The following is a 21786-nucleotide window of genomic DNA, read 5'->3' as shown; positions in this document are numbered from 1 at the left end:
TCATTGAGATTTTACCATTTTTAAAGTAAAACTCAAATTATTTAATAAAAAAATGCAATAAGCTGGAAAAAAAGATGTTACATTTTAAAAATACCATAACTATTTAAAAAAATTATTTATAGCATAGCTAAAATGTTTCCTTAAGGTCAATTTTTGGTCCAAGTATAAATTTTTGGAAATTTCAGTGCCAAGATTTATGGGTTCCTATAGAGTTTTAACTTTTCTAATAGCTGGAACCTAAGACTTGTCTCATACTGTGTGCAACTTAAGCATACAGACCAAGAAGAAAGAAAAAAACAAAAACCTGCAATTAATTGTTGATCTTTTTGTTTGTCAAAAAGAGACTATTCTTTTAAGCCACTCATTGTTTCTTAGAAAAAAGCAAGGTAAGAGAAAAACCTGTAATTTCATTTTGACTGTTTTTTATTTGTCAAAATGAGACTTCTTTGAAGCCACTCAAAGTTACTTAGACAAAATGGAATCTACAGTTTACCCAATATACCACCAAATGGTTGACAGTTTACTAAATATGCATAAGTATATACTTTTTTTTATGGATTGGCAAAAGAAAAATTCACTTGATGCTTTTGACTCAGGCAATTGACATCAATCAGATAATGGAACCATGGTATTTAAAAGAACCTGAGAAGATGGGCTCGTCTGCGATTTAATCCCAGGACCTCTCGCACCCTAAGCGAGAATCATACCCCTATACCAACGAGCCTACTGTTCATGTATTTTCATGTATACTAATGAAATTGGAAGTGAAACTGTTGGAATACATTAGTATTTTAAAATACTATCAGATAATTGAACTAAGCATTTTTAAAGAACCTGAGAAAACAGGCTCATCCAGGATATGAACCTGGGACCTTTTGCACCCGAAGCAAGAATCATACACCCTGACCAACAAGCCACTAGCCAAATAATTTCTTATTCAGTTTTTAACATTTTTAAAGTAAAACTCTAATTATTTAAGAAAAAATGCAAATAACTGGAGAAAACACACAATTTCATTTAATGAAGATGAAACATTTTAAAAATAACATAACAACTTAAAACAAAAAATGTGTATGTAGCATTGCAAAAATAATAACTTAAGGTTACTTGTTATCCATGTATGTATATTAGAAATGTGCAGTGCCAATATTTAGAGGTCCCAATAGAGTTTGGACTTTTTTTGATAGTTGGAACCTAAGACTTGTCACATACTGTGACAAGTCTGCAGTCTGGGTCATGCAGACCCAGAAGAAAGACAAAATAAACACCTGCAATTTATTGTTGATCTTTTTGTTAGTCATAATGAGACTAGTCTTTTAAGCCACCCAGGGTTATTTAGAAAAAAGAAAGGTAAGAGAAAAACCTGTAATTTCATTTTGACAGTTTTTTGTTTGTCAAAATTAGACTTTTAAGCCACTCAAGGTTACTTAGACAAAATGGAATCTATAGTTTACCCAATATACCACCAAATGGTTGACATTTTACTAAGTATGCATAAGTATATATCTTTAAAAGATGGGCTCATCCGGGATTTGTACCGGGGATCTCTCGCACCCTAAGCAAGAATCAACGAGCCTACTGTGCATGTCTTTTTTATGTATATTAATGAAATTGTAAGTAAAACTGTTTGTATACATTAGTGAGTATTTTAAAATGCTATTAAATACTATCAGATATTAAGGACTTTAAAAGTACATGAAGAGATGGGCTCTTCCAGGATTTGAACCCGGGACCTCTCGCACCCGAAGCGAGAATCATACCCCTAGACCAACGAGCCATCTGCCTAAGGTCTTCTCATTGAGATTTTACCATTTTAAAGCAAAACTCAAATTATTTAATAAAAAAATGCAATAAGCTGGAAAAAAGATGTTACATTTTAAAAATACTATAACAATTTAAAAAAATTATTTGTAGCATAGCTAAAATGTTTCCTTAAGGTCAATTTTTGGTCCAAGTATGCATATTTGGAAATTTCAGTGCCAAGATTTATGGGTTCCTATAGAGTTTTAACTTTTCTAATAGCTGGAACCTAAGACTTGTTTCATACTGTGTGCAACTTAAGCATACAGACCAAGAAGAAAGAAAAAAACAAAAACCTGCAATTAATTGTTGACCTTTTTGTTTGTCAAAAAGAGACTATTCTTTTAAGCCACTCATTGTTTCTTAGAAAAAAGCAAGGTAAGAGAAAAACCTGTAATTTCCTTTTGACTGTTTTTTATTTGTCAAAATGAGACTTCTTTAAAGCCACTCAAAGTTACTTAGACAAAATGGAATCTACAGTTTACCCAATATACCACCAAATGGTTGACAGTTTACTAAATATGCATAAGTATATACTTTTTTTTATGGATTGGCAAAAAAAAAAATCACTTGATGCTTTTGACTCAGGCAATTGACATCAATCAGATAATGGAACCATGGTATTTAAAAGAACCTGAGAAGATGGGCTCGTCTGCGATTTAATCCCAGGACCTCTCGCACCCTAAGCGAGAATCATACCCCTATACCAACGAGCCTACTGTTCATGTATTTTCATGTATACTAATGAAATTGGAAGTGAAACTGTTGGAATACATTAGTATTTTAAAATACTATAAGATAATTGAACTAAGCACTTTTAAAGAACCTGAGAAAACAGGCTCATCCAGGATATGAACCTGGGACCTTTTGCACCCGAAGCAAGAATCATACACCCTGACCAACAAGCCACTAGCCAAATAATTTCTTATTCAGTTTTTAACATTTTTAAAGTAAAACTCTAATTATTTAAGAAAAAATGCAAATAACTGGAGAAAACACACAATTTCATTTAATGAAGATGAAACATTTTAAAAATAACATAACAACTTAAAACAAAAAATGTGTATGTAGCATTGCAAAAATAATAACTTAAGGTTACTTGTTATCCATGTATGTATATTAGAAATGTGCAGTGCCAATATTTAGAGGTCCCAATAGAGTTTGGACTTTTTTTGATAGTTGGAACCTAAGACTTGTCACATACTGTGTGCAACTCAAGCATGCAGACCCAGAAGAAAGACAAAATAAACACCTGCAATTTATTGTTGATCTTTTTGTTAGTCATAATGAGACTAGTCTTTTAAGCCACTCAGGGTTATTTAGAAAAAAGAAAGGTAAGAGAAAAACCTGTAATTTCATTTTGACAGTTTTTTGTTTGTCAAAATTAGACTTTTAAGCCACTCAAGGTTACTTAGACAAAATGGAATCTATAGTTTACCCAATATGCCACCAAATGGTTGACATATTACTAAGTATGCATAAGTATATACCTTTAAAAGATGGGCTCATCCGGGATTTGTACCGGGGATCTCTCGCACCCTAAGCAAGAATCAACGAGCCCACTGTGCATGTCTTTTTTATGTATATTAATGAAATTGTAAGTAAAACTGTTTGTATACATTAGTGAGTATTTTAAAATGCTATTAAATACTATCAGATATTAAGGACTTTAAAAGTACATGAAGAGATGGGCTCTTCCGGGATTTGAACCCGGGACCTCTCGCACCCGAAGCGAGAATCATACCCCTAGACCAACGAGCCATCTGCCTAAGGTCTTCTCATTGAGATTTTACCATTTTAAAGCAAAACTCAAATTATTTAATAAAAAAATGCAATAAGCTGGAAAAAAGATGTTACATTTTAAAAATACTATAACAATTTAAAAAAATTATTTGTAGCATAGCTAAAATGTTTCCTTAAGGTCAATTTTTGGTCCAAGTATGCATATTTGGAAATTTCAGTGCCAAGATTTATGGGTTCCTATAGAGTTTTAACTTTTCTAATAGCTGGAACCTAAGACTTGTTTCATACTGTGTGCAACTTAAGCATACAGACCAAGAAGAAAGAAAAAAACAAAAACCTGCAATTAATTGTTGACCTTTTTGTTTGTCAAAAAGAGACTATTCTTTTAAGCCACTCATTGTTTCTTAGAAATAAGCAAGGTAAGAGAAAAACCTGTAATTTCCTTTTGACTGTTTTTTATTTGTCAAAATGAGACTTCTTTGAAGCCACTCAAAGTTACTTAGACAAAATGGAATCTACAGTTTACCCAATATACCACCAAATGGTTGACAGTTTACTAAATATGCATAAGTATATACTTTTTTTTATGGATTGGCAAAAAAAAAATTCACTTGATGCTTTTGACTCAGGCAATTGACATCAATCAGATAATGGAACCATGGTATTTAAAAGAACCTGAGAAGATGGGCTCGTCTGCGATTTAATCCCAGGACCTCTCGCACCCTAAGCGAGAATCATACCCCTATACCAACGAGCCTACTGTTCATGTATTTTCATGTATACTAATGAAATTGGAAGTGAAACTGTTGGAATACATTAGTATTTTAAAATACTATAAGATAATTGAACTAAGCACTTTTAAAGAACCTGAGAAAACAGGCTCATCCAGGATATGAACCTGGGACCTTTTGCACCCGAAGCAAGAATCATACACCCTGACCAACAAGCCACTAGCCAAATAATTTCTTATTCAGTTTTTAACATTTTTTAAGTAAAACTCTAATTATTTAAGAAAAAATGCAAATAACTGGAGAAAACACACAATTTCATTTAATGAAGATGAAACATTTTAAAAATAACATAACAACTTAAAACAAAAAATGTGTATGTAGCATTGCAAAAATAATAACTTAAGGTTACTTGTTATCCATGTATGTATATTAGAAATGTGCAGTGCCAATATTTAGAGGTCCCAATAGAGTTTGGACTTTTTTTGATAGTTGGAACCTAAGACTTGTCACATACTGTGTGCAACTCAAGCACGCAGACCCAGAAGAAAGACAAAATAAACACCTGCAATTTATTGTTGATCTTTTTGTTAGTCATAATGAGACTAATCTTTTAAGCCACTCAGGGTTATTTAGAAAAAAGAAAGGTAAGAGAAAAACCTGTAATTTCATTTTGACAGTTTTTTGTTTGTCAAAATTAGACTTTTAAGCCACTCAAGGTTACTTAGACAAAATGGAATCTATAGTTTACCCAATATACCACCAAATGGTTGACATATTACTAAGTATGCATAAGTATATACCTTTAAAAGATGGGCTCATCCGGGATTTGTACCGGGGATCTCTCGCACCCTAAGCAAGAATCAACGAGCCCACTGTGCATGTCTTTTTTATGTATATTAATGAAATTGTAAGTAAAACTGTTTGTATACATTAGTGAGTATTTTAAAATGCTATTAAATACTATCAGATATTAAGGACTTTAAAAGTACATGAAGAGATGGGCTCGTCCGGGATTTGAACCCGGGACTTCTCACACCCGAAGCGAGAATCATACCCCTAGACCAACGAGCCATCTGCCTAAGGTCTTCTCATTCAGATTTTACCATTTTTAAAGCAAAAACTCAAATTATTTAATAAAAAAATGCAATAAGCTGGAAAAAAAGATGTTACATTTTAAAAATACCATAACTATTTAAAAAAATTATTTGTAGCATAGCTAAAATGTTTCCTTAAGGTCAATTTTTGGTCCAAGTATGCATATTTGGAAATTTCAGTGCCAAGATTTATGGGTTCCTATAGAGTTTTAACTTTTCTAATAGCTGGAACCTAAGACTTGTTTGATACTGTGTGCAACTTAAGCATACAGACCAAGAAGAAAGAAAAAAACAAAAACCTGCAATTAATTGTTGACCTTTTTGTTTGTCAAAAAGAGACTATTCTTTTAAGCCACTCATTGTTTCTTAGAAAAAAGAAAGGTAAGAGAAAAACCTGTAATTTCCTTTTGACTGTTTTTTATTTGTCAAAATGAGACTTCTTTGAAGCCACTCAAAGTTACTTAGACAAAATGGAATCTACAGTTTACCCAATATACCACCAAATGGTTGACAGTTTACTAAATATGCATAAGTATATACTTTTTTTTATGGATTGGCAAAAGAAAAATTCACTTGATGCTTTTGACTCAGGCAATTGACATCAATCAGATAATGGAACCATGGTATTTAAAAGAACCTGAGAAGATGGGCTCGTCTGCGATTTAATCCCAGGACCTCTCGCACCCTAAGCGAGAATCATACCCCTATACCAACGAGCCTACTGTTCATGTATTTTCATGTATACTAATGAAATTGGAAGTGAAACTGTTGGAATACATTAGTATTTTAAAATACTATCAGATAATTGAACTAAGCACTTTTAAAGAACCTGAGAAAACAGGCTCATCCAGGATATGAACCTGGGACCTTTTGCACCCGAAGCAAGAATCATACACCCTGACCAACAAGCCACTGGCCAAATAATTTCTTATTCAGTTTTTAACATTTTTAAAGTAAAACTCTAATTATTTAAGAAAAAATGTAAATAACTGGAGAAAACACACAATTTCATTTAATGAAGATGAAACATTTTAAAAATAACATAACAACTTAAAACAAAAAATGTGTATGTAGCATTGCAAAAATAATAACTTAAGGTTACTTGTTATCCAAGTATGTATATTAGAAATGTGCAGTGCCAATATTTAGAGGTCCCAATAGAGTTGGGACTTTTTTTGATAGTTGGAACCTAAGACTTGTCACATACTGTGTGCAACTCAAGCATGCAGACCCAGTAGAAAGACAAAATAAACACCTGCAATTTATTGTTGATCTTTTTGTTAGTCATAATGAGACTAGTCTTTTAAGCCACTCAGGGTTATTTAGAAAAAAGAAAGGTAAGAGAAAAACCTGTAATTTCATTTTGACAGTTTTTTGTTTGTCAAAATTAGACTTTTAAGCCACTCAAGGTTACTTAGACAAAATGGAATCTATAGTTTACCCAATATACCACCAAATGGTTGACATTTTACTAAGTATGCATAAGTATATACCTTTAAAAGATGGGCTCATCCGGGATTTGTACCGGGGATCTCTCGCACCCTAAGCAAGAATCAACGAGCCCACTGTGCATGTCTTTTTTATGTATATTAATGAAATTGTAAGTAAAACTGTTTGTATACATTAGTGAGTATTTTAAAATGCTATTAAATACTATCAGATATTAAGGACTTTAAAAGTACATGAAGAGATGGGCTCGTCCGGGATTTGAACCCGGGACCTCTCGCACCCAAAGCGAGAATCATACCCCTAGACCAACGAGCCATTTGCCTAAGGTCTTCTCATTGAGATTTTACCATTTTTAAAGTAAAACTCAAATTATTTAATAAAAAAATGCAATAAGCTGGAAAAAAAGATGTTACATTTTAAAAATACCATAACTATTTAAAAAAATTATTTATAGCATAGCTAAAATGTTTCCTTAAGGTCAATTTTTGGTCCAAGTATAAATTTTTGGAAATTTCAGTGCCAAGATTTATGGGTTCCTATAGAGTTTTAACTTTTCTAATAGCTGGAACCTAAGACTTGTCTCATACTGTGTGCAACTTAAGCATACAGACCAAGAAGAAAGAAAAAAACAAAAACCTGCAATTAATTGTTGATCTTTTTGTTTGTCAAAAAGAGACTATTCTTTTAAGCCACTCATTGTTTCTTAGAAAAAAGCAAGGTAAGAGAAAAACCTGTAATTTCATTTTGACTGTTTTTTATTTGTCAAAATGAGACTTCTTTGAAGCCACTCAAAGTTACTTAGACAAAATGGAATCTACAGTTTACCCAATATACCACCAAATGGTTGACAGTTTACTAAATATGCATAAGTATATACTTTTTTTTATGGATTGGCAAAAGAAAAATTCACTTGATGCTTTTGACTCAGGCAATTGACATCAATCAGATAATGGAACCATGGTATTTAAAAGAACCTGAGAAGATGGGCTCGTCTGCGATTTAATCCCAGGACCTCTCGCACCCTAAGCGAGAATCATACCCCTATACCAACGAGCCTACTGTTCATGTATTTTCATGTATACTAATGAAATTGGAAGTGAAACTGTTGGAATACATTAGTATTTTAAAATACTATCAGATAATTGAACTAAGCATTTTTAAAGAACCTGAGAAAACAGGCTCATCCAGGATATGAACCTGGGACCTTTTGCACCCGAAGCAAGAATCATACACCCTGACCAACAAGCCACTAGCCAAATAATTTCTTATTCAGTTTTTAACATTTTTAAAGTAAAACTCTAATTATTTAAGAAAAAATGCAAATAACTGGAGAAAACACACAATTTCATTTAATGAAGATGAAACATTTTAAAAATAACATAACAACTTAAAACAAAAAATGTGTATGTAGCATTGCAAAAATAATAACTTAAGGTTACTTGTTATCCATGTATGTATATTAGAAATGTGCAGTGCCAATATTTAGAGGTCCCAATAGAGTTTGGACTTTTTTTGATAGTTGGAACCTAAGACTTGTCACATACTGTGACAAGTCTGCAGTCTGGGTCATGCAGACCCAGAAGAAAGACAAAATAAACACCTGCAATTTATTGTTGATCTTTTTGTTAGTCATAATGAGACTAGTCTTTTAAGCCACCCAGGGTTATTTAGAAAAAAGAAAGGTAAGAGAAAAACCTGTAATTTCATTTTGACAGTTTTTTGTTTGTCAAAATTAGACTTTTAAGCCACTCAAGGTTACTTAGACAAAATGGAATCTATAGTTTACCCAATATACCACCAAATGGTTGACATTTTACTAAGTATGCATAAGTATATATCTTTAAAAGATGGGCTCATCCGGGATTTGTACCGGGGATCTCTCGCACCCTAAGCAAGAATCAACGAGCCCACTGTGCATGTCTTTTTTATGTATATTAATGAAATTGTAAGTAAAACTGTTTGTATACATTAGTGAGTATTTTAAAATGCTATTAAATACTATCAGATATTAAGGACTTTAAAAGTACATGAAGAGATGGGCTCTTCCAGGATTTGAACCCGGGACCTCTCGCACCCGAAGCGAGAATCATACCCCTAGACCAACGAGCCATCTGCCTAAGGTCTTCTCATTGAGATTTTACCATTTTAAAGCAAAACTCAAATTATTTAATAAAAAAATGCAATAAGCTGGAAAAAAGATGTTACATTTTAAAAATACTATAACAATTTAAAAAAATTATTTGTAGCATAGCTAAAATGTTTCCTTAAGGTCAATTTTTGGTCCAAGTATGCATATTTGGAAATTTCAGTGCCAAGATTTATGGGTTCCTATAGAGTTTTAACTTTTCTAATAGCTGGAACCTAAGACTTGTTTCATACTGTGTGCAACTTAAGCATACAGACCAAGAAGAAAGAAAAAAACAAAAACCTGCAATTAATTGTTGACCTTTTTGTTTGTCAAAAAGAGACTATTCTTTTAAGCCACTCATTGTTTCTTAGAAAAAAGCAAGGTAAGAGAAAAACCTGTAATTTCCTTTTGACTGTTTTTTATTTGTCAAAATGAGACTTCTTTAAAGCCACTCAAAGTTACTTAGACAAAATGGAATCTACAGTTTACCCAATATACCACCAAATGGTTGACAGTTTACTAAATATGCATAAGTATATACTTTTTTTTATGGATTGGCAAAAAAAAAAATCACTTGATGCTTTTGACTCAGGCAATTGACATCAATCAGATAATGGAACCATGGTATTTAAAAGAACCTGAGAAGATGGGCTCGTCTGCGATTTAATCCCAGGACCTCTCGCACCCTAAGCGAGAATCATACCCCTATACCAACGAGCCTACTGTTCATGTATTTTCATGTATACTAATGAAATTGGAAGTGAAACTGTTGGAATACATTAGTATTTTAAAATACTATAAGATAATTGAACTAAGCACTTTTAAAGAACCTGAGAAAACAGGCTCATCCAGGATATGAACCTGGGACCTTTTGCACCCGAAGCAAGAATCATACACCCTGACCAACAAGCCACTAGCCAAATAATTTCTTATTCAGTTTTTAACATTTTTTAAGTAAAACTCTAATTATTTAAGAAAAAATGCAAATAACTGGAGAAAACACACAATTTCATTTAATGAAGATGAAACATTTTAAAAATAACATAACAACTTAAAACAAAAAATGTGTATGTAGCATTGCAAAAATAATAACTTAAGGTTGCTTGTTATCCATGTATGTATATTAGAAATGTGCAGTGCCAATATTTAGAGGTCCCAATAGAGTTTGGACTTTTTTTGATAGTTGGAACCTAAGACTTGTCACATACTGTGTGCAACTCAAGCACGCAGACCCAGAAGAAAGACAAAATAAACACCAGCAATTTATTGTTGATCTTTTTGTTAGTCATAATGAGACTAATCTTTTAAGCCACTCAGGGTTATTTAGAAAAAAGAAAGGTAAGAGAAAAACCTGTAATTTCATTTTGACAGTTTTTTGTTTGTCAAAATTAGACTTTTAAGCCACTCAAGGTTACTTAGACAAAATGGAATCTATAGTTTACCCAATATACCACCAAATGGTTGACATATTACTAAGTATGCATAAGTATATACCTTTAAAAGATGGGCTCATCCGGGATTTGTACCGGGGATCTCTCGCACCCTAAGCAAGAATCAACGAGCCCACTGTGCATGTCTTTTTTATGTATATTAATGAAATTGTAAGTAAAACTGTTTGTATACATTAGTGAGTATTTTAAAATGCTATTAAATACTATCAGATATTAAGGACTTTAAAAGTACATGAAGAGATGGGCTCGTCCGGGATTTGAACCCGGGACCTCTCACACCCAAAGCGAGAATCATACCCCTAGACCAACGAGCCATCTGCCTAAGGTCTTCTCATTCAGATTTTACCATTTTTAAAGCAAAAACTCAAATTATTTAATAAAAAAATGCAATAAGCTGGAAAAAAAGATGTTACATTTTAAAAATACCATAACTATTTAAAAAAATTATTTGTAGCATAGCTAAAATGTTTCCTTAAGGTCAATTTTTGGTCCAAGTATGCATATTTGGAAATTTCAGTGCCAAGATTTATGGGTTCCTATAGAGTTTTAACTTTTCTAATAGCTGGAACCTAAGACTTGTCTCATACTGTGTGCAACGTAAGCATACAGACCAAGAAGAAAGAAAAAAACAAAAACCTGCAATTAATTGTTGACCTTTTTGTTTGTCAAAAAGAGACTATTCTTTTAAGCCACTCATTGTTTCTTAGAAAAAAGCAAGGTAAGAGAAAAACCTGTAATTTAATTTTGACTGTTTTTTATTTGTCAAAATGAGACTTCTTTGAAGCCACTCAAAGTTACTTAGACAAAATGGAATCTACAGTTTACCCAATATACCACCAAATGGTTGACAGTTTACTAAATATGCATAAGTATATACTTTTTTTTATGGATTGGCAAAAGAAAAATTCACTTGATGCTTTTGACTCAGGCAATTGACATCAATCAGATAATGGAACCATGGTATTTAAAAGAACCTGAGAAGATGGGCTCATCTGCGAATTAATCCAAGGACCTCTCGCACCCTAAGCGAGAATCATACCCCTATACCAACGAGCCTACTGTTCATGTATTTTCATGTATACTAATGAAATTGGAAGTGAAACTGTTGGAATACATTAGTATTTTAAAATACTATCAGATAATTGAACTAAGCATTTTTAAAGAACCTGAGAAAACAGGCTCATCCAGGATATGAACCTGGGACCTTTTGCACCCGAAGCAAGAATCATACACCCCGACCAACAAGCCACTAGCCAAATAATTTCTTATTCAGTTTTTAACATTTTTAAAGTAAAACTCTAATTATTTAAGAAAAAATGCAAATAACTGGAGAAAACACACAATTTCATTTAATGAAGATGAAACATTTTAAAAATAACATAACAACTTAAAACAAAAAATGTGTATGTAGCATTGCAAAAATAATAACTTAAGGTTACTTGTTATCCATGTATGTATATTAGAAATGTGCAGTGCCAATATTTAGAGGTCCCAATAGAGTTTGGACTTTTTTTGATAGTTGGAACCTAAGACTTGTCACATACTGTGTGCAACTCAAGCATGCAGACCCAGAAGAAAGACAAAATAAACACCTGCAATTTATTGTTGATCTTTTTGTTAGTCATAATGAGACTAGTCTTTTAAGCCACTCAGGGTTATTTAGAAAAAAGAAAGGTAAGAGAAAAACCTGTAATTTCATTTTGACAGTTTTTTGTTTGTCAAAATTAGACTTTTAAGCCACTCAAGGTTACTTAGACAAAATGGAATCTATAGTTTACCCAATATACCACCAAATGGTTGACATATTACTAAGTATGCATAAGTATATACCTTTAAAAGATGGGCTCATCCGGGATTTGTACCGGGGATCTCTCGCACCCTAAGCAAGAATCAACGAGCCCACTGTGCATGTCTTTTTTATGTATATTAATGAAATTGTAAGTAAAACTGTTTGTATACATTAGTGAGTATTTTAAAATGCTATTAAATACTATCAGATATTAAGGACTTTAAAAGTACATGAAGAGATGGGCTCGTCCGGGATTTGAACCTGGGACCTCTCGCACCCGAAGCGAGAATCATACCCCTAGACCAACGAGCCATCTGCCTAAGGTCTTCTCATTGAGATTTTACCATTTTTAAAGTAAAACTCAAATTATTTAATAAAAAAATGCAATAAGCTGGAAAAAAAGATGTTACATTTTAAAAATACCATAACAATTTAAAAAAATTATTTGTAGCATAGCTAAAATGTTTCCTTAAGGTCAATTTTTGGTCCAAGTATGCATATTTGGAAATTTCAGTGCCAAGATTTATGGGTTCCTATAGAGTTTTAACCTTTCTAATAGCTGGAACCTAAGACTTGTTTCATACTGTGTGCAACTTAAGCATACAGACCAAGAAGAAAGAAAAAAACAAAAACCTGCAATTAATTGTTGACCTTTTTGTTTGTCAAAAAGAGACTATTCTTTTAAGCCACTCATTGTTTCTTAGAAAAAAGCAAGGTAAGAGAAAAACCTGTAATTTCCTTTTGACTGTTTTTTATTTGTCAAAATGAGACTTCTTTGAAGCCACTCAAAGTTACTTAGACAAAATGGAATCTACAGTTTACCCAATATACCACCAAATGGTTGACAGTTTACTAAATATGCATAAGTATATACTTTTTTTTATGGATTGGCAAAAGAAAAATTCACTTGATGCTTTTGACTCAGGCAATTGACATCAATCAGATAATGGAACCATGGTATTTAAAAGAACCTGAGAAGATGGGCTCGTCTGCAATTTAATCCCAGGACCTCTCGCACCCTAAGCGAGAATCATACCCCTATACCAACGAGCCTACTGTTCATGTATTTTCATATATACTAATGAAATTGGAAGTGAAACTGTTGGAATACATTAGTATTTTAAAATACTATCAGATAATTGAACTAAGCACTTTTAAAGAACCTGAGAAAACAGGCTCATCCAGGATATGAACCTGGGACCTTTTGCACCCGAAGCAAGAATCATACACCCTGACCAACAAGCCACTAGCCAAATAAATTCTTATTCAGTTTTTAACATTTTTAAAGTAAAACTGTAATTATTTAAGAAAAAATGCAAATAACTGGAGAAAACACACAATTTCATTTAATGAAGATGAAACATTTTAAAAATAACATAACAACTTAAAACAAAAAATGTGTATGTAGCATTGCAAAAATAATAACTTAAGGTTACTTGTTATCCATGTATGTATATTAGAAATGTGCAGTGCCAATATTTAGAGGTCCCAATAGAGTTTGGACTTTTTTTGATAGTTGGAACCTAAGACTTGTCACATACTGTGTGCAACTCAAGCATGCAGACCCAGAAGAAAGACAAAATAAACACCTGCAATTTATTGTTGATCTTTTTGTTAGTCATAATGAGACTAATCTTTTAAGCCACTCAGGGTTATTTAGAAAAAAGAAAGGTAAGAGAAAAACCTGTAATTTCATTTTGACAGTTTTTTGTTTGTCAAAATTAGACTTTTAAGCCACTCAAGGTTACTTAGACAAAATGGAATCTATAGTTTACCCAATATACCACCAAATGGTTGACATATTACTAAGTATGCATAAGTATATACCTTTAAAAGATGAGCTCATCCGGGATTTGTACCGGGGATCTCTCGCACCCTAAGCAAGAATCAACAAGCCCACTGTGCTTGTCTTTTTTATGTATATTAATGAAATTGTAAGTAAAACTGTTTGTATACATTAGTGAGTATTTTAAAATGCTATTAAATACTATCAGATATTAAGGACTTTAAAAGTACATGAAGAGATGGGCTCGTCCGGGATTTGAACCCGGGACCTCTCGCACCCGAAGCGAGAATCATACCCCTAGACCAACAAGCCATCTGCCTAAGGTCTTCTCATTCAGATTTTACCATTTTTAAAGTAAAACTCAAATTATTTAATAAAAAAATGCAATAAGCTAGAAAAAAAGATGTTACATTTTAAAAATACCATAACTATTTAAAAAAAATTATTTGTAGCATAGCTAAAATGTTTCCTTAAGGTCAATTTTTGGTCCAGGTATGCATATTTGGAAATTTAAGTGCCAAGATTTATGGGTTCCTATAGAGTTTTAACTTTTCTAATAGCTGGAACCTAAGACTTGTCTCATACTGTGTGCAACGTAAGCATACAGACCAAGAAGAAAGAAAAAAACAAAAACCTGCAATTAATTGTTGACCTTTTTGTTTGTCAAAAAGAGACTATTCTTTTAAGCCACTCATTGTTTCTTAGAAAAAAGCAAGGTAAGAGAAAAACCTGTAATTTAATTTTGACTGTTTTTTATTTGTCAAAATGAGACTTCTTTGAAGCCACTCAAAGTTACTTAGACAAAATGGAATCTACAGTTTACCCAATATACCACCAAATGGTTGACAGTTTACTAAATATGCATAAGTATATACTTTTTTTTATGGATTGGCAAAAGAAAAATTCACTTGATGCTTTTGACTCAGGCAATTGACATCAATCAGATAATGGAACCATGGTATTTAAAAGAACCTGAGAAGATGGGCTCGTCTGCGAATTAATCCCAGGACCTCTCGCACCCTAAGCGAGAATCATACCCCTATACCAACGAGCCTACTGTTCATATATTTTCATGTATACTAATGAAATTGGAAGTGAAACTGTTGGAATACATTAGTATTTAAAAATACTATCAGATAATTGAACTAAGCATTTTTAAAGAACCTGAGAAAACAGGCTCATCCAGGATATGAACCTGGGACCTTTTGCACCCGAAGCAAGAATCATACACCCTGACCAACAAGCCACTAGCCAAATAATTTCTTATTCAGTTTTTAACATTTTTAAAGTAAAACTCTAATTATTTAAGAAAAAATGCAAATAACTGGAGAAAACACACAATTTCATTTAATGAAGATGAAACATTTTAAAAATAACATAACAACTTAAAACAAAAAATGTGTATGTAGCATTGCAAAAATAATAACTTATGGTTACTTGTTATCCATGTATGTATATTAGAAATGTGCAGTGCCAATATTTAGAGGTCCCAATAGAGTTTGGACGTTTTTTGATAGTTGGAACCTAAGACTTGTCACATACTGTGTGCAACTCAAGCATGCAGACCCAGAAGAAAGACAAAATAAACACCTGCAATTTATTGTTGATCTTTTTGTTAGTCATAATGAGACTAGTCTTTTAAGCCACTCAGGGTTATTTAGAAGAAAGAAAGGTAAGAGAAAAACCTGTAATTTCATTTTGACAGTTTTTTGTTTGTCAAAATTAGACTTTTAAGCCACTCAAGGTTACTTAGACAAAATGGAATCTATAGTTTACCCAATATACCACCAAATGGTTGACATTTTACTAAGTATGCATAAGTATATATCTTTAAAAGATGGGCTCATCCGGGATTTGTACCGGGGATTTCTCGCACCCTAAGCAAGAATCAACGAGCCCACTGTGCATGTCTTTTTTATGTATATTAATGAAATTGTAAGTAAAACTGTTTGTATACATTAGTGAGTATTTTAAAATGCTATTAAATACTATCAGATATTAAGGACTTTAAAAGTACATGAAGAGATGGGCTCGTCCGGGATTTGAACCCGGGACCTCTCGCACCCGAAGCGAGAATCATACCCCTAGACCAACGAGCCATCTGCCTAAGGTCTTCTCATTGAGATTTTACCATTTTAAAGCAAAACTCAAATTATTTAATAAAAAAATGCAATAAGCTGGAAAAAAGATGTTACATTTTAAAAATACCATAACAATTTAAAAAAATTATTTGTAGCATAGCTAAAATGTTTCCTTAAGGTCAATTTTTGTTCCAAGTATGCATATTTGGAAATTTCAGTGCCAAGATTTATGGGTTCCTATAGAGTTTTAACTTTTCTAATAGCTGGAACCTAAGACTTGTTTCATACTGTGTGCAACTTAAGCATACAGACCAAGAAGAAAGAAAAAAACAAAAACCTGCAATTAATTGTTGACCTTTTTGTTTGTCAAAAAGAGACTATTCTTTTAAGCCACTCATTGTTTCTTAGAAAAAAGCAAGGTAAGAGAAAAACCTGTAATTTCCTTTTGACTGTTTTTTATTTGTCAAAATGAGACTTCTTTGAAGCCACTCAAAGTTACTTAGACAAAATGGAATCTACAGTTTACCCAATATACCACCAAATGGTTGACAGTTTACTAAATATGCATAAGTATATACTTTTTTTTATGGATTGGCAAAAGAAAAATTCACTTGATGCTTTTGACTCAGGCAATTGACATCAATCAGATAATGGAACCATGGTATTTAAAAGAACCTGAGAAGATGGGCTCGTCTGCGATTTAATCCCAGGACCTCTCGCACCCTAAGCGAGAATCATACCCCTATAACAACGAGCCTACTGTTCATGTATTTTCATGTATACTAATGAAATTGGAAGTGAAACTGTTGGAATACATTAGTATTTTAAAATACTATCAGATAATTGAACTAAGCACTTTTAAAGAACCTGAGAAAACAGGCTCATCCAGGATATGAACCTGGGACCTTTTGCACCCAAAGCAAGAATCATACACCCTGACCAACAAGCCACTATCCAAATAATTTCTTATTCAGTTTTTAACATTTTTAAAGTAAAACTCTAATTATTTAAGAAAAAATGCAAATAACTGGAGAAAACACACAATTTCATTTAATGAAGATGAAACATTTTAAAAATAACATAACAACTTAAAACAAAAAATGTGTATGTAGCATTGCAAAAATAATAACTTAAGGTTACTTGTTATCCATGTATGTATATTAGAAATGTGCAGTGCCAATATTTAGAGGTCCCAATAGAGTTTGGACTTTTTTTGATAGTTGGAACCTAAGACTTGTCACATACTGTGTGCAACTCAAGCATGCAGACCCAGAAGAAAGACAAAATAAACACCTGCAATTTATTGTTGATCTTTTTGTCAGTCATAATGAGACTAGTCTTTTAAGCCACTCAGGGTTATTTAGAAAAAAGAAAGGTAAGAGAAAAACCTGTAATTTCATTTTGACAGTTTTTTGTTTGTCAAAATTAGACTTTTAAGCCACTCAAGGTTACTTAGACAAAATGGAATCTATAGTTTACCCAATATACCACCAAATGGTTGACATATTACTAAGTATGCATAAGTATATACCTTTAAAAGATGGGCTCATCCGGGATTTGTACCGGGGATCTCTCGCACCCTAAGCAAGAATCAACGAGCCCACTGTGCATGTCTTTTTTATGTATATTAATGAAATTGTAAGTAAAACTGTTTGTATACATTAGTGAGTATTTTAAAATGCTATTAAATACTATCAGATATTAAGAACTTTAAAAGTACATGAAGAGATGGGCTCGTACGGGATTTGAACCTGGGACCTCTCGCACCCGAAGCGAGAATCATACCCCTAGACCAACGAGCCATCTGCATAAGGTCTTCTCATTCAGATTTTACCATTTTTAAAGTAAAACTCAAATTATTTAATAAAAAAATGCAATAAGCTGGAAAAAAAGATGTTACATTTTAAAAATACCATAACTATTTAAAAAAATTATTTGTAGCATAGCTAAAATGTTTCCTTAAGGTCAATTTTTGGTCCAAGTATGCATATTTGGAAATTTAAGTGCCAAGATTTATGGGTTCCTATAGAGTTTTAACTTTTCTAATAGCTGGAACCTAAGACTTGTCTCATACTGTGTGCAACGTAAGCATACAGACCAAGAAGAAAGAAAAAAACAAAAACCTGCAATTAATTGTTGACCTTTTTGTTTGTCAAAAAGAGACTATTCTTTTAAGCCACTCATTGTTTCTTAGAAAAAAGCAAGGTAAGAGAAAAGCCTGTAATTTAATTTTGACTGTTTTTTATTTGTCAAAATGAGACTTCTTTGAAGCCACTCAAAGTTACTTAGACAAAATGGAATCTACAGTTTACCCAATATACCACCAAATGGTTGACAGTTTACTAAATATGCATAAGTATATACTTTTTTTTATGGATTGGCAAAAGAAAAATTCACTTGATGCTTTTGACTCAGGCAATTGACATCAATCAGATAATGGAACCATGGTATTTAAAAGAACCTGAGAAGATGGGCTCATCTGCGAATTAATCCCAGGACCTCTCGCACCCTAAGCGAGAATCATACCCCTATACCAACGAGCCTACTGTTCATGTATTTTCATGTATACTAATGAAATTGGAAGTGAAACTGTTGGAATACATTAGTATTTTAAAATACTATCAGATAATTGAACTAAGCACTTTTAAAGAACCTGAGAAAACAGGCTCATCCAGGATATGAACCTGGGACCTTTTGCACCTGAAGCAAGAATCATACACCCTGACCAACAAGCCACTAGCCAAATAATTTCTTATTCAGTTTTTAACATTTTTAAAGTAAAACTCTAATTATTTAAGAAAAAATGCAAATAACTGGAGAAAACACACAATTTCATTTAATGAAGATGAAACATTTTAAAAATAACATAACAACTTAAAACAAAAAATGTGTATGTAGCATTGCAAAAATAATAACTTAAGGTTACTTGTTATCCAAGTATGTATATTAGAAATGTGCAGTGCCAATATTTAGAGGTCCCAATAGAGTTTGGACTTTTTTTGATAGTTGGAACCTAAGACTTGTCACATACTGTGTGCAACTCAAGCATGCAGACCCAGAAGAAAGACAAAATAAACACCTGCAATTTATTGTTGATCTTTTTGTTAGTCATAATGAGACTAGTCTTTTAAGCCACTCAGGGTTATTTAGAAAAAAGAAAGGTAAGAGAAAAACCTGTAATTTCATTTTGACAGTTTTTTGTTTGTCAAAATTAGACTTTTAAGCCACTCAAGGTTACTTAGACAAAATGGAATCTATAGTTTACCCAATATACCACCAAATGGTTGACATATTACTAAGTATGCATAAGTATATACCTTTAAAAGATGGGCTCATCCGGGATTTGTACCGGGGATCTCTCGCACCCTAAGCAAGAATCAACGAGCCCACTGTGCATGTCTTTTTTATGTATATTAATGAAATTGTAAGTAAAACTGTTTGTATACATTAGTGAGTATTTTAAAATGCTATTAAATACTATCAGATATTAAGGACTTTAAAAGTACATGAAGAGATGGGCTCTTCCGGGATTTGAACCCGGGACCTCTCGCACCCGAAGCGAGAATCATACCCCTAGACCAACGAGCCATCTGCCTAAGGTCTTCTCATTGAGATTTTACCATTTTAAAGCAAAACTCAAATTATTTAATAAAAAAATGCAATAAGCTGGAAAAAAGATGTTACATTTTAAAAATACCATAACAATTTAAAAAAATTATTTGTAGCATAGCTAAAATGTTTCCTTAAGGTCAATTTTTGGTCCAAGTATGCATATTTGGAAATTTCAGTGCCAAGATTTATGGGTTCCTATAGAGTTTTAACTTTTCTAATAGCTGGAACCTAAGACTTGTTTCATACTGTGTGCAACTTAAGCATACAGACCAAGAAGAAAGAAAAAAACAAAAACCTGCAATTAATTGTTGACCTTTTTGTTTGTCAAAAAGAGACTATTCTTTTAAGCCACTCATTGTTTCTTAGAAAAAAGCAAGGTAAGAGAAAAACCTGTAATTTCCTTTTGACTGTTTTTTATTTGTCAAAATGAGACTTCTTTGAAGCCACTCAAAGTTACTTAGACAAAATGGAATCTACAGTTTACCCAATATACCACCAAATGGTTGACAGTTTACTAAATATGCATAAGTATATACTTTTTTTTATGGATTGGCAAAAGAAAAATTCACTTGATGCTTTTGACTCAGGCAATTGACATCAATCAGATAATGGAACCATGGTATTTAAAAGAACCTGAGAAGATGGGCTCGTCTGCGATTTAATCCCAGGACCTCTCGCACCCTAAGCGAGAATCATACCCCTATACCAACGAGCCTACTGTTCATGTATTTTCATGTATACTAATGAAATTGGAAGTGAAACTGTTGGAATACATTAGTATTTTAAAATACTATCAGATAATTGAACTAAGCACTTTTAAAGAACCTGAGAAAACAGGCTCATCCAGGATATGAACCTGGGACCTTTTGCACCCGAAGCAAGAATCATACACCCTGACCAACAAGCCACTAGCCAAATAAATTCTTATTCAGTTTTTAACATTTTTAAAGTAAAACTCTAATAATTTAAGAAAAAATGCAAATAACTGGAGAAAACACACAATTTCATTTAATGAAGATGAAACATTTTAAAAATAACATAACAACTTAAAACAAAAAATGTGTATGTAGCATTGCAAAAATAATAACTTAAGGTTACTTGTTATCCATGTATGTATATTAGAAATGTGCAGTGCCAATATTTAGAGGTCCCAATAGAGTTTGGACATTTTTTGATAGTTGGAACCTAAGACTTGTCACATACTGTGTGCAACACAAGCATGCAGACCCAGAAGAAAGACAAAATAAACACCTGCAATTTATTGTTGATCTTTTTGTTAGTCATAATGAGACTAGTCTTTTAAGCCTCTCAGGGTTATTTAGAAAAAAGAAAGGTAAGAGAAAAACCTGTAATTTCATTTTGACAGTTTTTTGTTTGTCAAAATTAGACTTTTAAGCCACTCAAGGTTACTTAGACAAAATGGAATCTATAGTTTACCCAATATACCACCAAATGGTTGACATATTACTAAGTATGCATAAGTATATACCTTTAAAAGATGGGCTCATCCCGGATTTGTACCGGGGATCTCTCGCACCCTAAGCAAGAATCAACGAGCCCACTGTGCATGTCTTTTTTATGTATATTAATGAAATTGTAAGTAAAACTGTTTGTATACATTAGTGAGTATTTTAAAATGCTATTAAATACTATCAGATATTAAGGACTTTAAAAGTACATGAAGAGATGGGCTCATCCGGGATTTGAACCTGGGACCTCTCGCACCCGAAGCGAGAATCATACCCCTAGACCAACGAGCCATCTGCCTAATGTCTACTCATTCAGACTTTTCCATTTTTAAAGTAAAACTCAAATTATTTAATAAAAAAATGCAATAAGCTGGAAAAAAAGATGTTACATTTTAAAAATACCATAACTATTTAAAAAAATTATTTGTAGCATAGCTAAAATGTTTCCTTAAGGTCAATTTTTGGTCCAAGTATGCATATTTGGAAATTTAAGTGCCAAGATTTATGGGTTCCTATAGAGTTTTAACTTTTCTAATAGCTGGAACCTAAGACTTGTTTCATACTGTGTGCAACTTAAGCATACAGACCAAGAAGAAAGAAAAAAACAAAAACCTGCAATTAATTGTTGACCTTTTTGTTTGTCAAAAAGAGAC

At 32.6% G+C, this 21786-nt stretch overlaps 9 non-coding genes across 9 annotated transcripts; all 9 read right to left on the bottom strand.

Moving 5' to 3' along the window:
* Window positions 1-3489: 3489 nt before the first annotated feature.
* TRNAP-CGG (transfer RNA proline (anticodon CGG)) lies at window positions 3490-3561 on the bottom strand. The gene has a single exon. It is a non-coding gene; the product is annotated as a tRNA-Pro (tRNA).
* A 1712-nt stretch (window positions 3562-5273) lies between these two features.
* Window positions 5274-5345, bottom strand: TRNAP-CGG (transfer RNA proline (anticodon CGG)). Its single transcript has one exon. It is a non-coding gene; the product is annotated as a tRNA-Pro (tRNA).
* Window positions 5346-7060: 1715 nt separating this feature from the next.
* TRNAP-UGG (transfer RNA proline (anticodon UGG)) lies at window positions 7061-7132 on the bottom strand. The gene has a single exon. It is a non-coding gene; the product is annotated as a tRNA-Pro (tRNA).
* A 3506-nt stretch (window positions 7133-10638) lies between these two features.
* TRNAP-UGG (transfer RNA proline (anticodon UGG)) lies at window positions 10639-10710 on the bottom strand. Its single transcript has one exon. It is a non-coding gene; the product is annotated as a tRNA-Pro (tRNA).
* Window positions 10711-12425: 1715 nt separating this feature from the next.
* TRNAP-CGG (transfer RNA proline (anticodon CGG)) lies at window positions 12426-12497 on the bottom strand. Its single transcript has one exon. It is a non-coding gene; the product is annotated as a tRNA-Pro (tRNA).
* A 1714-nt stretch (window positions 12498-14211) lies between these two features.
* TRNAP-CGG (transfer RNA proline (anticodon CGG)) lies at window positions 14212-14283 on the bottom strand. Its single transcript has one exon. It is a non-coding gene; the product is annotated as a tRNA-Pro (tRNA).
* Window positions 14284-15998: 1715 nt separating this feature from the next.
* On the bottom strand, window positions 15999-16070 carry TRNAP-CGG (transfer RNA proline (anticodon CGG)). The gene has a single exon. It is a non-coding gene; the product is annotated as a tRNA-Pro (tRNA).
* A 3498-nt stretch (window positions 16071-19568) lies between these two features.
* TRNAP-CGG (transfer RNA proline (anticodon CGG)) lies at window positions 19569-19640 on the bottom strand. Its single transcript has one exon. It is a non-coding gene; the product is annotated as a tRNA-Pro (tRNA).
* A 1712-nt stretch (window positions 19641-21352) lies between these two features.
* TRNAP-CGG (transfer RNA proline (anticodon CGG)) lies at window positions 21353-21424 on the bottom strand. Its single transcript has one exon. It is a non-coding gene; the product is annotated as a tRNA-Pro (tRNA).
* Window positions 21425-21786: the final 362 nt, after the last annotated feature.

The sequence above is a fragment of the Pseudophryne corroboree genome, chromosome 3 (genome assembly GCF_028390025.1).
Source record: "Pseudophryne corroboree isolate aPseCor3 chromosome 3, aPseCor3.hap2, whole genome shotgun sequence".
Taxonomy (NCBI): domain Eukaryota; kingdom Metazoa; phylum Chordata; class Amphibia; order Anura; family Myobatrachidae; genus Pseudophryne; species Pseudophryne corroboree.
This window is presented reverse-complemented; position numbering and strand designations above follow the sequence as displayed.